This window comes from Rousettus aegyptiacus, unplaced genomic scaffold (genome assembly GCF_014176215.1).
Source record: "Rousettus aegyptiacus isolate mRouAeg1 unplaced genomic scaffold, mRouAeg1.p scaffold_m13_p_1, whole genome shotgun sequence".
NCBI lineage: Eukaryota > Metazoa > Chordata > Mammalia > Chiroptera > Pteropodidae > Rousettus > Rousettus aegyptiacus.
In genome coordinates this window covers 119,455,067-119,471,462 of record NW_023416284.1, presented here as the reverse complement: position 1 = coordinate 119,471,462, position 16,396 = coordinate 119,455,067, and the positions used below count along the sequence as shown (strand labels likewise).

The following is a 16,396-nucleotide window of genomic DNA, read 5'->3' as shown; positions in this document are numbered from 1 at the left end:
ACAAAATAGTAAAAAGAAAAAAAAAGAGAAAAGAAAAAGGTATGAAGGGAGTCAAGTTGTTAACGAGATTGTTTAAAGGCATTTGTTTGCTATTTACAACTTCCTTTGGTCCACGCATCTGCTATCATCCTCTCCTATGGAATTTCAATAAGATAATACTATTCACATTAAATAATCACATGAAATCTTCATCTTCTCTTGATCAAATTCAATCTCTTTCAGGCTTTTCTTTATAAATTTATTTAAAGAAAACTAAGATGAACTGTGGGCATGTATTAATCTATTAGTATGACAAGTAACCTAAATACTGAAATACAGATGATAACTTAAGAGAATATTTTTCAAAACGATAAAAACACACATTGCATTATTTGGGGGTAGATTTAACCTTAAGATAACTAGTAACCTTAGTAACTGGCAGAAGTAAAAGATAGTCAATCTCCACTTTCTTTTTTCTCATAATATATTTCTTGAGAGGAAAAATTTGGTACTGACTATAAATCCATGAAAAAGAAAAAAGAATTATCCATTCCATGAGAGAAAGGAAGCCAAAACCTAATAAAACACTGTTTATATGTTACAGAAGATATTCTCTCACTTTGCACGGAGAGTCAGCCAGAAGATTCAGAACAAGTTCTTCTCATGATTCTTAACTGTGAAGTATAGTAACGACAGGTCAGTTGAATTTATAAGTCAGCTGGTTTTAGAAAAGTCTTGGCCATTTGCGAAGTCAGTCTTTTTTTTTTTTAAAAAAAGAAATCTTGTAAGAACGACCTCAAGAACCTACAAAATTTCCTTCAAATTTGTGGTATTGTTAATCAAAGTTCAGTTCAGCAATTACCTTAAAATTAAGTATGTGACCACCATGAAATTTGACCCCGAGATGGAGAGGAAATATAATTGCTTTTTAAACTGCTGGGGTGCTACATTAATTGATTTTTTTTTTTTTTTTTGCCATTCTGGGAAAATCCCAGCATGTTGTTACCTCTTCATAACATTGTATAATTGGACCCTTAGGACTTTGCTGAAGTTTTTTTTTTAAGTGGTTGTTTATATTTTTACTGTATCTAAATTGCACAGAAGCCAAAGTTTTAGTTAAAGCTTTATATTTTAAAACAAAATTAACTATGTTATCTCCATGTAACTTATCTGTATAACTTTTCAAGTAAATCTGTTCTTTGTGCTTGCAATAATACATCTCATTATTTAATATTTGACAGAATTAATGTGGTCATTATAGATATATCAATAGACTGATAGTGACATATGCCTTGGGGCATCTATATAGGAAAAATCAATTTTTTTTTTTTTTTTTTTGCTTTTTGAAGTATAGAAAGAAACAGATAATGTTTCTGGATGTGGTACAATTATATCTTTTAAGATTTTATACTAAGGATGAGAAACCTTTAATACTTCCATTGGTGTATTTTATTAGAGATACTCCACTGGCCTTTAGGTATCCCAGATCAGTACATAATAAACTCATGACCCATTAAGTATGCAAGAAGTCTTATATCTCAGTTATGTCTACCAGTCAGAACCTTGCCTTTATTCTGTGTAATAAATATTAGTTGATGATGATGATGACTTTTCCTCCTGGCTTAAGGTCAAAAGAGTAAATTAAAAACTGCCCGACCTCAGATTTGCTGTGTGAAATATTGCCTATTTCATGTTCAAAGCTCACGAGAAACAGTATGTCAAGTGGAGTATATTTATTAGTTCCTGCATTAGAACAAAATTTTACTTTCTTTCTCTGAACATTATTATTATTAATTGTGATACATGAGAGCCTATGTACAAGGCCCAAGGTTGTTCTATAGTTAAAAGATAATTAACACCAAGATCAAGCACTTTACCAAACTTTAATGAGGAAGTCCATCTTTATTTCCTTTTCTGCTTGCTTTCCCAATTAGATTTAATAGATGTTCAGGTAAGGAAGAAACAAATGTGTTTCGTTTCTTAGAGGGACCAGTTAAATTCAAAGTGATACAAAATATTTGCAGGCTTTTGATTTGTTTCTACTTTCTGCAAATGTGTAAACACAAGATTTTCCAAATCAGTACATCACATTTTTATTGTGGTTAAAATGGTTCATGACCTATTAAATAAGCAGTATGTCAGCTTTGCTTGTATCTCAGTTATGTTTTCCAGTCCAAATTCTGCTCCTCAGGGAATTACAGTGTGTAATATTATTTGATGATGATGATGATGATGATGGCTTTAAAAGGGTATACCATAAAATGAATGGGAAAGGTGCTAATTTCATCTATGACAATTACATTATTTTTATTCCTTTGAATGGATCATCAATTTGTTAAAAATGTAACACTTTATCTGAAAAGCATACTTGGTTTACAATTACTGTGGGTGGCTATTAATATAATAGCTTTTGATGAATTACATGATAAAATTAATGTAAAATAGAGTCTATAAAAGATTTTTTAGAAATACTTTCTCTTTTGAATAGCAGTGGTTTTATAATCACCTGCATGATCACTGTTCAAGTAAAATACTGTGGTTTCATGGACTATACCATACTACACAGCTGGCATAGTCCTGGGTCTGCTACCTCAATGAACCTGGGCCAGATACATGGCTTTCTTGAATTTTTATTTTCATGTAATTAAATGGCGATTAAATGTACTTACTTCCAGAGTTGTCGTGAGAATTAATGAGATTATGTTTGTTAAAATTGTGTGTGGTCAATACATGTAAGTTTCCTTTCTCTCCTGTCATTTCTTAAGAATAGATCACCAGAATTGCAGAATAAAGAAACACATGTGCTCTCCCCTTAAATATTTAGAAGACAAATTTTTTTATAAGCTCGGTAATTTACTCTCAAAGAGTACAATGACTAAAAAAGTACCTTGAATAATAATATTGTTATAATAATGAGTTGTTTTTCCTTGTATAGTCAAAGTACATATCTGATATGAAAAGCCTTCATAGTATAATTAATCATTTCATATGATAATGATAGCAGCAAAGTATAAAAAAATTTCAAAAGGACTAAGTGCAAGAGAAAACAACACGAGGGAATAAAATGAATGGTCAAATTCTGTTCTCAGGAATTTGAAATCCTCGGCTTCTGTTTTGGAACTCTGATGGCTTTTCTCCATGCAGTGATGAGAATAGGTTGACTTGCGAGACATCCACTCACATGTCAGTGGAGAAAAACATGGCCAGCACATTCTTTCCCAATGGGCTTCATTTATGGATGCAGTTCTCAGAGATCCTGAAATGCCTTTTCTTAAGTGTGTGGGGGGAAAGCCAGCGACATAGAGGACTGTGGCCTGTGTAATGTATCACCCTGCTAATGTCTCAAATGTTTAACAATGGAAGATTTCAATTTTGGTTGTGGCACTGTTTCCCAGGATTAAAGGCTCAAGTTGGAATCGAGTCAATGACAAAATGATTTAGAGAATGTAAGCTCAGTGACAGCCATGACCTGATCTATCTGGTTTTCTGTTGAATGACCTATAATAGTTCCTGGAATAATGCCAGGCATGTAGTAGGTGCCTTATTGTACAAATAAGTATTTGTATAAACAAATGAATGAATGATTTTTTAAAAAATTGACCTCGAATACTTCATACTCTGGTATATGAAATTATGGTAACCAAAAATGTGTGATGGCTTTTAGTATATGTTGACCTCAACGTAAACCTAGAAAATCACAAAAAATACCTAAATATAGTATATAAAAGAAAATTTTAGAGAAATGTTAAATATTTAATGCAATAACAGAGACATCATATGCAATATATAGTTTGTAATTTTTATAAACCAATAATAGTAATTACTACTCATTGAGTATTTATTAGAATTGCACAATGGTCTAAGTGCTTTATGTATATACTATTAAATGATAGCCCTGTACTGGTATGTACATCAGGTATTATAGGGTAGTGGTTGGGAGAGACTTTGGGGCTACACACCCTATGTTGAAATTCAGACTTGGGCACTGAGCTGCTCGGGGCAAGTTGTTTTACTTCTTCTTGGTTTCTAAGTTTCCTTATCTGTGCAAAGTGGAAAACAAGAGTGCTTGCCTGACATGGTTGTTACAAAGATTAAATGTAAAATTGATTCTAGGATAGTACCAATCATGTAATATCCATAATTTCTCTGTCTCCCTGTTTCTCTCTCTCTTGCTTTGGACAGTGTCTGGTGCAAAGTGGGAGCTATGTAAATGTTAGCAATCATTGTGTATTATTATCATTCCCATTTTACGGATGAAGAAACAGAGAAATATCTTGCTCAGGGTCACACAACTCATTGATACTAAAAATAGATTTGGAATTTAGGTAGTCTAACTCTAGAGCTTATGCTCTTAACCCTACTCCACCGTGTCTTCTTCCCAAATGAATGTACTGAAAATGTAGTAAATTCAATAATTTCCAAATAATAATTTGACAGTCCTTGACTAGCATATCATGTTGAAGATTTCTGATGCACAAGTACAAGTGTTTCTATGGTTATTAATAAAAATATGTTATTATTAACCTAGTTGCTTGATTAATTTTAAGAGCCAATGCCCTAGAAAATGATTGCTATTTTCTGTAATTTAGTCTTCAAAAATTGTTAGTAATTAAGAATAAGCCTCATCTCAGTAAGACCAGCTTTGCATTCGTTTGACACTAACACATCCCTACTATTCAATTCCCATCTGAGGTGAGGGATCCACAACAATAGTTGTAGTTAAGGGTGTATTTGTCATGAAGATTCAATGTGGCCCAAGGAAGGGCATGATTATCCTTCAGTGACTGTGAAAGAGATTGGTGTTTTTGAAAAACAACAGAGCACACATTTAATTAAAAAAAATAATAATAATGTGGGACAATAACATGCATTACTAACAATGTTGAGTACATTTAACAGTAAATGAAGAGAAATCTTGTTTGTTTAAATGTCGAATTTCATCTTTAGTTGCATTAATAGTGTGATCGTGAAATGAATAAAAAAAAAATTTGATTGTTTTATTTCCAAATCTTCCTGCAAAGTAGTTTAACTTTGTAAGTTTAAACAATCTGTGAAAGTGGGTCGGGTATGTCAAGTACACTATTTATAAAGTGAAAGACTGAAACTTCATAAAGGTGATTTTCCATGAAAAATTACAACAAGGAATCTTAACCTCAGTTAAGATTTCTTTCTGAAATCAGCTACATTGGTTTATATGCATAGATACAGGCCAAGTCTAAAGTAATTAACTTTCGAACTAATTCAACTGATCATTTTAGCTTTAGATACTACCTCTACTGCAGTCATGCCATGTCACCTTAGAGTCTCTACAGCACCGTAGTGAACACTCAAGAAAAAATTAATTTAAAGAAACCTATACTTCTTTCTACTTGAAAAATTCAGGTATACTCTTGAAGCTTCAATTCTATATTCAGATTTTCCCCAAGTACTCCGAAAAGTTAGAAAGCAATTAGTATACTGAAAGCAGAATCTCTCTGCAACTGAGGTTAAGATTCCTTTAACTCTTTTATCTGTCAATCTTTTTAGCTTTTTACCTGTAAAAAATACTTGTGAGCCTGTTCTGGAGGTCTACATGGCAACTACGGAGCTGAGTCGTCAAGAATGATTCTATTTCTCAATTTTTATAGAATAATCATAAAATCCCTGATGAATATTTGGCTGTGTATGGGGGTAATTATTGATAATTACATTAACATAAATTTATATAGAACAAAAGAAATAGGTTTGATTTTAATACTCCAGGTCAATCAGTAAATAACTATAACTATATATATATATATATATATATATATATATATATATATATATATATATAAAAGTGCATGATTTTATAAATGGAAAAGAAACTCTCATTTAGAAATAAATCACATGATACCGTTTGGTTAACTGTAAGACAAAACAACTTTTTGCTAGATATTGTGATATTTCTGCCAAATCTCTCCAGTGCATCAGTCTTTTGCCTTGGCACCATTATTGCATCTTCCTCTGAGCTCGTCTTATTCTTAAAATGGCCTCCTTGGCTTCTGCATGAGCTATTGCTTCTGCAGAGAATGTTGTCCCCTCCTTTAGGCCTGGTAAACTTCCTCACGACCTTCAGATCTAGCAAATGCTCCCATCACTCTCTCATCGGTCAGAGGCTTCTGACATATGCCCTTATAAAAGTGTTCTGTTGGATCAGGACACTTATCCAAAGTTGTAATTATACCTTCATTAGTGTGATAATCTGATGAATATCTTTCTCCTCCATTAAAGTGTAAGAGTCAGAACCATGTTGGTTTGTTCCTGAATTTTATCCCCAGAGGCCCCAGAGTGCTTAGCATGGAGGAGGAAACCAGTGATTGTTAACTGAAAGAGGAAAGTAAGGAAGAGAGCGAGAGAGAGGAAGAGAGAAGGAGGGAGGGAGAGAGATTGAGATAAAAATAGAGATAGCGATAAAAATAAAGATAGAGATAGATGGGGGGATGAGAAGAAGAGGAAGGAGGAGGTACAGGAGGAAAGAGAAGAGAAGGAAGTAAAGAAGAAAGGAAGAGAAGGAGGGAGATAAAGAAAACATATTAAAGAAAATAAAATTAAAAGTATCAAGGAAGAGAAGGGAATTAATACTTATTGAAACCTATCTTGGTCTTTATAAGCACTTTATAAACATATTGTTTTTGTGTCCTGACAATCTTAAAGAACTGGGATTTTTGAATCATGTTCCATAAGACCCCACCTAATGCCAATGCTCTCCATGTTATATTACATTTTCTTTGCCCAACTAAATGTTCTTTTTCTTTGGTGTTTAATTTTAATTTTTTTTTTCCATGCGGAGGTATGACACACTGATTCCTAACACAGAGTGTTTATCATATGCCAGGTACCTTTCTAAATACTTTACACATACTACCTTTTTTAATCCATAAAACAGCCCTATTATTATTCCCATTTTATCAACAGGGGACATTAAGGCTAAGGGTCACAAAGCTAGTATATGCTAAAGCCATGATTCAAACTCAGGCAATCCAGATTCAGAGTCCATGTGCTTGATCACTGCCTTGTACTGCTTCTTCACTTAGAGCAAACAGATTTGTCTGAGTGGTCTTTGTTGTTCTGACCAAAATGGTTCACCTGGACACATACAGTAATGCCATCTCTGCCCTCCATCTGGGAGTGTTGACTGACAGTTGGTAGCATCATAGAGTCAGTCACACATAGGCCTGGTTACACTTGGCCTGTCTTCCCACTGGCACAAGGACCACACCACCAGTGGCGTGAGGATGAATGGGAACACACTCTCCAGTCAGACAAAAATTAGTCTGGATTAGGGGGCATCGATTCTATTCATGAAAATAGAGCTGGGAAAAATTTTTTTCCTGCTGAAACTTTAATAATCTGACTGAAATGATAGCCATCTCAATAATTATGCACCAATAATTCAGCTTGACAAAATGTGTCTTCTGGTAGTTAAGTTATTAAGCCTTGTTTTTGGGAATAGTCAGCCCCATTTGGTTCTTGTTAAAACTCTACTTCTTGCTGTGGAGCTAAGGCTATATTTTGGGCATGATTCAGAGTATCAAAGACTGTTTGAGTTTAAAGAAGCTTTGGAGGTCATAAATCCAACCCCCTTATTTTATATCAGAGGAAACTAAGGTCTAGAGAGACAGTTTAAGAAGAACGAATATTTCTTTCAAAGTTAAAATGACTCAGAGAGAAAGACACCATGGAAATAAATATTTTTCATGTGCTGCCTCATATTTAGTTACAAAATTGAGAAATCCAGTAAGTAAATGGTTGTTGCTGTTCATCTTTTTACTCATTTTCACATTTTATTCATCTTCCACAGATGTGAATATAAAAAATTCCTATTTTTCTCTGCTATAAGAACACCTGTTTATTGGGTTGTCAGGAGCCGAACACAAGGGTCTCCATTGGGAGATGTCCATGTAAGTTTATGTGATTTAGTACTAGAGATGCTATCTGATTTTATAGGCTTGGATTAACTTTAAATAAGTAATAAGGCCTGAGAAATATTTGTTGTGAATGAAAGAATACATGAATTAATCGGCGAGCACATGAGGAGCTCCTCTCATCCGAGGCGTATAGATGAGGCTGAAAGAAAAACACATCAGTACCTTTTCAGGGACCCAGACACTGTGTGGAGAGAGATTTCCAAGGAAGAATTGTCTTTAAGTGGACAAAGATTTTGGGGGTTTAGGATTTAAACTAGGACAACTGCTGGAAATAAAGGGAAACTTGGCAGAGTTGGGATTCAACTTCAAACCTAGAGCAAGGCAGTCCTTTATATTTTCCTAAAGCAGAAAAGTGTCCCTGGAGATAGCATGGACTGGAATGGCAATCATTCCTTCTGGGTGGAAGCAGAGCTCCCAGCTGTAGTAGGTTTGAGATCACCTGCTCTGCCCATCCCCTTCCATTTTGCTTGTTCTGTGGTGATCTGGGATCCCTGCCAGGCAGCGTGGCCTAGGGGCCTGGTTCAAACAAACGAGTGTGCCAGGGCCAGTCTCCCCCAGCATAGCTTCCACGTGCTCTCCAAACAGCACTAAGTGTTCTGCTATACTCAAAAAACATCAAATTGACAATATTGACAACATTTCCAGATAAGTTAAGACCTTGTTTCTTAAACTAAAGTTTCAACTATGGGTCATCAGTATCTTTATTTCTCCAGCATATTGTAGCATTTTTTTTGTTTATATGTCAGTTTTCCTCATTAGGCTCTAAGATTCTTAAGGATAGAGACTATGTCTCATTTATTTTTTACTGATGTATATAATATACATATCTTAAAATTCACTCATTTTAAATGTACAATTCTATAATTATTAGTAAATTTACAGAACTGCGCAATCATGATCGCAATCTTATTTTAGATAATTTCTATCATGTCAAATAGAAACTTCATGCTTCTTTGCTTTCACTTCCTTTCTCACCCCAGTCCTAAGCAACCACTAACCGACTTTTTTGTCCTATTTACTTTTTTACATATTTACTCTTCTTTTATTTTATATTTTATTTTGCCATTTATTTTTACTCTTATTTTATTACTACCTTCCTATATTCTCTATAACCACTTAAAAAATAAATTTATTTATTTAAATTAGGTTAAAGTTAAACTAATTCATTTATTATTTAAATCAGTTTCAAGTATACAGTATATTAGACATCTATAATATTCATAAAATGATCCCCCCAATTGTTCCCTCCTTTCCCTGGCCCTCCACTTAGTCATCATATTACTGCTAACTGCATTCCCTCTTCCATGCTCCCCGTGCCCAACTATCAACTACTAATTTGTACTTTAACCCTACACCCCATTTTCCCAGCCCCCAACCCCCCTCCCCTCTGTCCATCACCAAATTGTCCACTATATTTGTGAGTCTGTTTTTGATTAGTTTGTTCTTTTTGTTCCTTACATACTGCATATAAATGAAATCATATGGTGCCTATCTTTCTCTGTCCATCCGTGTCGTTGCAAATGGTAGGATTTCATTTTTTTATAATGGTTGAATAATATTCCACCAATTATGAACCATAATTTCTTTATCCGATTATCTGTTGATGGGCATTTAGTTTGCTTCCATATCTTGACTATTGTAAATTGTGCTTCCATGAATATTGGAGTGCATAGATCTTTATGAATTATTGCTTTGGTTTTCTTTGGATAAATAACTAGAAGTGCAATTGCTGGCTCAAAAGGTATATCCATTTTTCAATTTTTTGAGGAACCCCCATACTGTTTTCCATAGTGGCTGTAGCAATTTGCAATCCCACCAACAATATATGAGAGTTCCCTTTTCTCCACATCCTCGCCAACACCTGCTGTTTTTTGATTTATTGATGATAGCCATTCTGACAGGTGTGAGGTGATATCTCATTGTGGTTTTAATTTGCATTTCTCTGATGATTAGTGACCTTGAGTATCTTTTCATATGTCTATTAGCCATCTGTATTTTCTCGTTGGAGAAGTATCTGTTCAGGTCTTCTGCCCATTTTTAAATTAGATCGTTTTTTTGTTGTTGAGTTGTATAAATTCTCTATAAATTTTGGATATTAACCCCTTATCAGATGTGTCATTAGTGAATATCTTCTCCCAAACAGTCGATTGTCTTTTTGTTTTGTTTATGGTTTCTTTTGTTGTACAAAACTTTTTTAGTTTGATGTAATCCCATTTATTTAATTTTTCTGTCCTATTTACTTTAGAAGCCCAGGACCTTGGAAGATGTTGGGCACCTAGTTGGTACTCAATAAAAGTTTGCTCAATGCCTTAATTAACTTACTAATTAATAAATAAATTAATTAATTTGATATTAGGGGCACAACACTTTCTGCTAACAGTATTTGACGTTTTGTGTATATACAAGTGCTATAATATGGAATCATACTTTATCAGAACAACTTGTGAAGGGTCAGGGCTAGATGATGAAAAAAAAATAGACCTAGAGAGCATAAATAATATGCTCATATCACCCAACTTCAAGTGACAAAGCTATACCTTTTTATGACATAGCATAGCAGTATTCACTCTGTTGTGGTCAAATAAAGGCAACAGAATTTTGAGAAAACTGTGATCTATGTAAACATATTTGGAATTTTACTTAGAGTTTAAAATAAAAACTCTCACTATGTTTAACCCTGAGTTTATTTGATATAGTATAATACATTATTTTACTTTAATATGAAGTTTACGAATGCAAGATGACATGGAGAACTGAGGAATTTATTCAAGGTTTCTTAAAACACATATTTCTCCTGTTATTTGGTTAATTCAAGAGCATGCAGTCCCCCTAAAGTTCCCTTTGTGTGGGTGGTAGTTCAACTCTGACCTTCATTTTTGGTGAGGAGGTATAACTTTTACATACTCAAAGTGATATGGAAAATGATTATTAAAAAGTGTACAAAAGAACAGGAAAATACTTTTCATTAAAATATACTTTAACTCAATCAAAATTCTTTTGATTTTCCTGTGTGCCATATTTTACAGATGTATGAATCTGTGGCAAAAATAAGCATACCCTTCCTTTAAAAGTGGTTCAGGTTGGCACATGCCTATGGTTTGTTATCCTGTCCCTCAGGGCAGATTCTTGCTGGTTCAAGCAAAGCAGGACATAGTTCTTTGCCCAAAATGATTTGGGTTTCAGCTGGCAGCTGGATTTGTCTTGGGTTTACAGAATACCACATAGGATCTTCAAGTCCAATTGCCCTTAAGTATCCAAAAAATGAGGGGATGGAGAGCTTTTCTGGGCACCTAAAGCTATAATTCCTTTTTATGGAGTATTATTATAAACTACTGCAATAAAATTTTACTTTACTCCATTAAAATCCCAGCTTATATGCATAATTCATCAATATGAATAGTTGTTTTTATGAGTTAGCTTATTTTGTATGTACTCTCAGCTCCCTGGTGACTCTTACGGCCCCAGTTACAGTTATAGCTACTGCTCTATTCTAATTATGCAAAATGCACAATTGAAAATGTGGAGCAACTACAGAGACAAGCCAACAGAAACCCATTTGTATTATGGGAGTGTTAAGATGGAGTCAAATTAAAGGATTAGAGAGATTGAATAATGATTGCAAATTTAAATTGAGGAAGAGAGAGGCAAGAAGGGAATTTCGATAAAAGCCAAAAATTTGCTATAGAATTTATACTCTAATGAGTTAAGTAGGTTTCTTAATTTAAAACCAGATTATATAGATGACTGAACTATAAAATATATCTCATATATTTTATAAAAATAATAAAAAACAGAATATTTGCTATAATTGAAATCAGTTGTAAGAGGTTGGAAAAACAATAAATCCATCAGTACACAACTTCACGTGTGACTCATTTTAATGCAACATCTGATTTTATGCTACCTTCCCTCATTTAGAGAAATCTCTCATGCAGAGTTTTGTTTTTTGTTTTTTGTTTTTTGCTTTTTTTGTTTTTGTTTTTGTTTTTTTAGGTGCGGCAACCCTTGGTTGCCCTCACAGATTGCAAGGACCTCGTCAGTTTATAATCCTTTATTTTTTATTTTTTATGCCTACAGCACCTGGTCTTCCTAGGTGGTCTCCCATCCAAGTACTAACTAGGCCCTATCCTCCTTAGCTTCCAAGAGCAGATGGGATCGAGTTTGTTCAGGGTGGCATGGTCATAGATCTTTGTGCAGTTTTTTGAGTTAAATTTAAGGTTAATGTTGAAATGTCTAATTTTTCATTCATTCATTAATTTTACAATAAATATTTACTGAGTGTCAGCTATGAACCAGGCACTGTTCTGTGCACTGGGACTAGAGCCAGAATAAGTAGGATGAGCTGCCTGCGTGCATGGAGATTATATTCTAATAGGGAGGCAAATCATGCACAACAAAATCAATAAATGAGAATTTCTGACGTGTACAATGAGGAAAATAAAAATGAGCAATGGGATAGAGAGTGACTGGGGAGGCATTTTAGCTATGATGGTCAAGGGAAGTCTTTTGTATGGAGGGGACATTTGAGTTGAGATCTGGAGAAGGCAGTTCTAAGAAAAGCAAGGCATGAAGGATGCACCATGTGTAGTGATCAGCAAGTACAAAGACTCTGAGGGAGAAACAAGCTTCTATTTGAGAAAGAGATAGATCAGGTGGCCGGAAATGAGTGAGGGAGAGGAAAAATGGTAGAGAAATGTGAAGAAATAGTCATGGACTAGATCAGGCATTTTCTTACAGGTATGTCAGGAGTTGAAATTTTATTTTAAGGGCAAAAGAAAGTCAAGAGGATTTTAAGCAAAAGAGTCATAATCTGATTTATACTTTTAGAGGCTCTTCTGGCTGTTGCTTGGATTTTGGATTATAGGGAACAACAGTGGAGGCAGGGGCAATAGTTAGCAAGCTGTTGCAATAACCCAGGAAAAAAAGTTAGGAGCTTGTAATAGTGTAGAGGGAGAAGCCAGGTAACAGAAAAAGAGAAATGGACAGACTTAAAATATTTTAGAAGTAGGAGGGCCTGGATGTGAGCAAGGAAGAGGGACAAATCAGGAATGCTCATAGTCGATAAAAGCAACTGAGTGAAAGGTGCCAGTTACTGAGACGTGGATCACTAAGAGAGGAATAATATATTTTGGATGACACCAAGAGTTCTTTTTTGGCTATATTAAGTTTAAGATGAGTCTGAGACAAACTAATGTAGATGTCAAAAGCCTTCTAGTTGTGTGAGCCTGAAGTTCAAGGGAGAGTTCAGGGTTGTGAATCTCATAAACATAAAGATGAGATTTTGAAGATATGGCATTAAGGGGAAATTTAAAAATAAAGAATGCCCAATGCTGAGTTCTGGAACAATCCCAAGTATAGAAGTAGTTTGGAGAAGAGAAGCCACTAAAGAGGCTGTGAAGGGTTCTCTTAGGAGAGAGAAGAAAACCAGGGGAGTGTTGAGTCTCACAATGAAGAGAAGAGTTTAGGAGAGTGGTCATCTGCATGGAACACTGCTGTGAGGTAGAGTGAGAGGAGGACTAATCATGCAAAGGAGAGAAGGTTTGAAGCTGCTGTCCCTAAGTGTTGGGCAATAACATTTTGTAGGGGTGTGAAGTCCCATTTGAGACTAATGGTCATGAAATTAAAGGGGGAGACCAGTCAGCATGGTGTGTGATTTTCTCAAGTGCAGTTTAGTTTCTCAGGAGAAGGCAAATATTCGAGTTTAGTCAAGGTGGAAATTTTGTTGAGAAGGGTTTGCAAAGAAGTGTCACAGTGAAGATACATGGAATTTATACAAGTTAAAAGAAGGAAGTGAGCACATGAGATGGTAATGGGTAGTGTAAAGTATTGAGATCACTGGGCTGAATGTTCCAATGGACTCAAGATTTAGTGGCATTAGGAATACCAAAATAAGCGTTGCAAGGGTAAGAAGTGGGATGCTTAATAATTTTTCAGAGTTGGCAATGCTATTGATTGGTAGAATGAAATAATATAGCTGCTATGCAGATGATAAGAAGTCAGACAAAAGGTGGAGAGCAGCTTGTCATCAAGCTGGAGTCTAGGGTTCTTCAGCATAGGATAAACTCCTTTAGGTTAAGAAGTACCTAAGGAGTCTTGAAGTTAGGGGATTCCTGTGAAGACATGCCAGTTCTTTAAGAGCATCTCTAATATATCAACCAAAAGGTGATAGTGTAGGTTAACTTTAAATCTCATGTCACTAAATATTTTGGTTTGGGGACTGTATCGTTTACTATTATGTGACTCTGAGCATTATATTTAGTTTTTGAGTTTCATTTGCAAAAGGAATGTATTACTATCACCATCATTGTCATCACCATCACCACCATCATCATCATCATTGCTATATATAGGTTGCTATAATTTATTTAGGGCCTTTCTACTGTCTCTATATAAAATACTCCGTCCCCAGATCTTTGCTCAGTGGGTTATTCAATCTTCATTTCAAACATTGTCTCCTCAGAGAAGCACAGTCACTCAAACTAAAGGAGGACATCCTGTCTTCTGACATTCCCTATTCCTAAAACACTTAGTTTTATTCCTTATTGCACTTATGGCTATCTGGAATTATCCTTTTTAATGAAAGATGTTATACATTTATTTGTTTACCTGTTTAATTACACTTATTTGTTAGCTTGTTTGTATTGCATCTTTCCAGAAAAATTCTATGAGATCAGGGACCTTGTCTAAAAATTAGAGCAATGACTTGCTTATAGTAATGATGAATGAAAAAGTAAACTGTAAAATCTTTTATGGCTACTGTTATTATTAGGAGGAGATGCCTGATCTCAATATAATCAGTTTAAAGAAACAGTTTGTAATATGAAGGGAATCCAATTGATTCATAGCCTGTATTTTCGTTGCATAATTATGTATATTTTAAAACTCTCAAGAGTTAGGCTTATGGAGTGAAAAATAAGTACTGGTCAGCTCATTAGAACTAATTTGATATAATCAAGTGGAATTAATTACCTATGACAGATGACAGAAGATCATTAATTGGTATTTATAGCAGAGACTGAGCTAACATAATGTGGTCAGAGGCAAGGCGCAAATCTCCAAAAGGATAAGGGTGCTGCTTGCCTACCACTTTCTCCCCCGACTGGATGCTCATCTTGAAAGAATCATGACTGGAAGCAAAGGTTTCATCTTTCAACAGATGATAGAATATAATCTGATGTAGAGATGTAGAGATGAAATATGAAAGCTTAATCTTGTCACTCCTTTTGACTCTCATTTATATTTTTCATAATACCTCAAGGTAAATCCTAATCTAATTAAGATTTTTAACTTAAATTATTAAAATTCTTAACATCGTAAATTTTGTTCAGAATTCTTTCCAATCTGAGCCTCTGAAGGTAATTTTTATTTAACATACTCCAAAATATATTGGTTTATAAAAGTTCAGATTTTTTCCCTTCTTACTGCTTTATTGACATTGTTTACTCAAGAATGGCATTGCATTTTTTTACGCTCAAACCTTTTTAAAGCAATATAATTAATTAGTATTTCATATCAATCATAGTCAATTGACAGGTTTATATTCTTAGTTAAGAAAAATGTTAAAAATTAATTGATAAGAATTTTCAAAAAATGTTTTCTGGGCACTTCGAAAAGTAGTTTTAGTGTAATATAAAGTACAAACAAGCTGATAATGCTAACAAATAAACCATAAGAAAAGTGAATTCCTTGAAGCTGTAATACTTTAAAAATTATAAAAATCCTCTTAAATATTATACCACATATAACTTAAATTTAATGCAAGATATAGATGCATTTTAAGGTATTCGATATGATGTCGGATGAGGCATCCAAAAATGATAATTCCCAGGACTATCTACATCTTAAGATGACGAATCATCATGAAGATATATGTGAGAATAAGTTATATAGGACAAGCTCTGGGAAATTGGTAAAAAAAGAATAACTGTCTCTTACATTCAATAAAGTTTGTTTTCTAAAATGAGAACTATGTAAGCATCTATTGTAATTTTGAATTTAGGGTTTTTATTATTTTTATTCTTTATTTTTATAATTATATTCTTTTTTCAATTACAGTTGATAGTCAATATTATTTTATATTAGTTTCAGGTATACAGCAGAGTGGTTAAATATTTATATAATTTATGAAGTGATCTCCCTGATTAGTCTAGTACCCACATGACACTATACATAGTTATTACAATATTATTGACTATATTCCCTATGCTGTACTTTATATCCCTGTGACTATTTTATAACTAATCATCTGTACTTCTTAATTAAATTGTTTTTTTTAAATCAAAGTGATACATGTATTGAGAGAGTCATGTAGTTTCCTATTTCCAAGCTAACTGCTTTTAAGTCTAAATAATGAAAAAAAAAAAAGTACAAAACCTCTGGCATTTAAATACCATGTATTTTGTGTGTTTACTTCCAGTTCTCTGATAATTTTGTTAATTTTTCAAATATCCAAATCTCATTTTGGCCAT

At 34.0% G+C, this 16,396-nt stretch overlaps 1 protein-coding gene and 1 pseudogene across 2 annotated transcripts in view; both read right to left on the bottom strand.

Moving 5' to 3' along the window:
• Window positions 1-16,396, bottom strand: part of KCNQ5 (potassium voltage-gated channel subfamily Q member 5) — a 447,247-nt gene that overhangs the window by 186,340 nt on the left and 244,511 nt on the right. The gene's annotated exons all lie outside the window — the stretch shown is intronic.
• LOC118604999 lies at window positions 11,997-12,115 on the bottom strand (annotated as a pseudogene).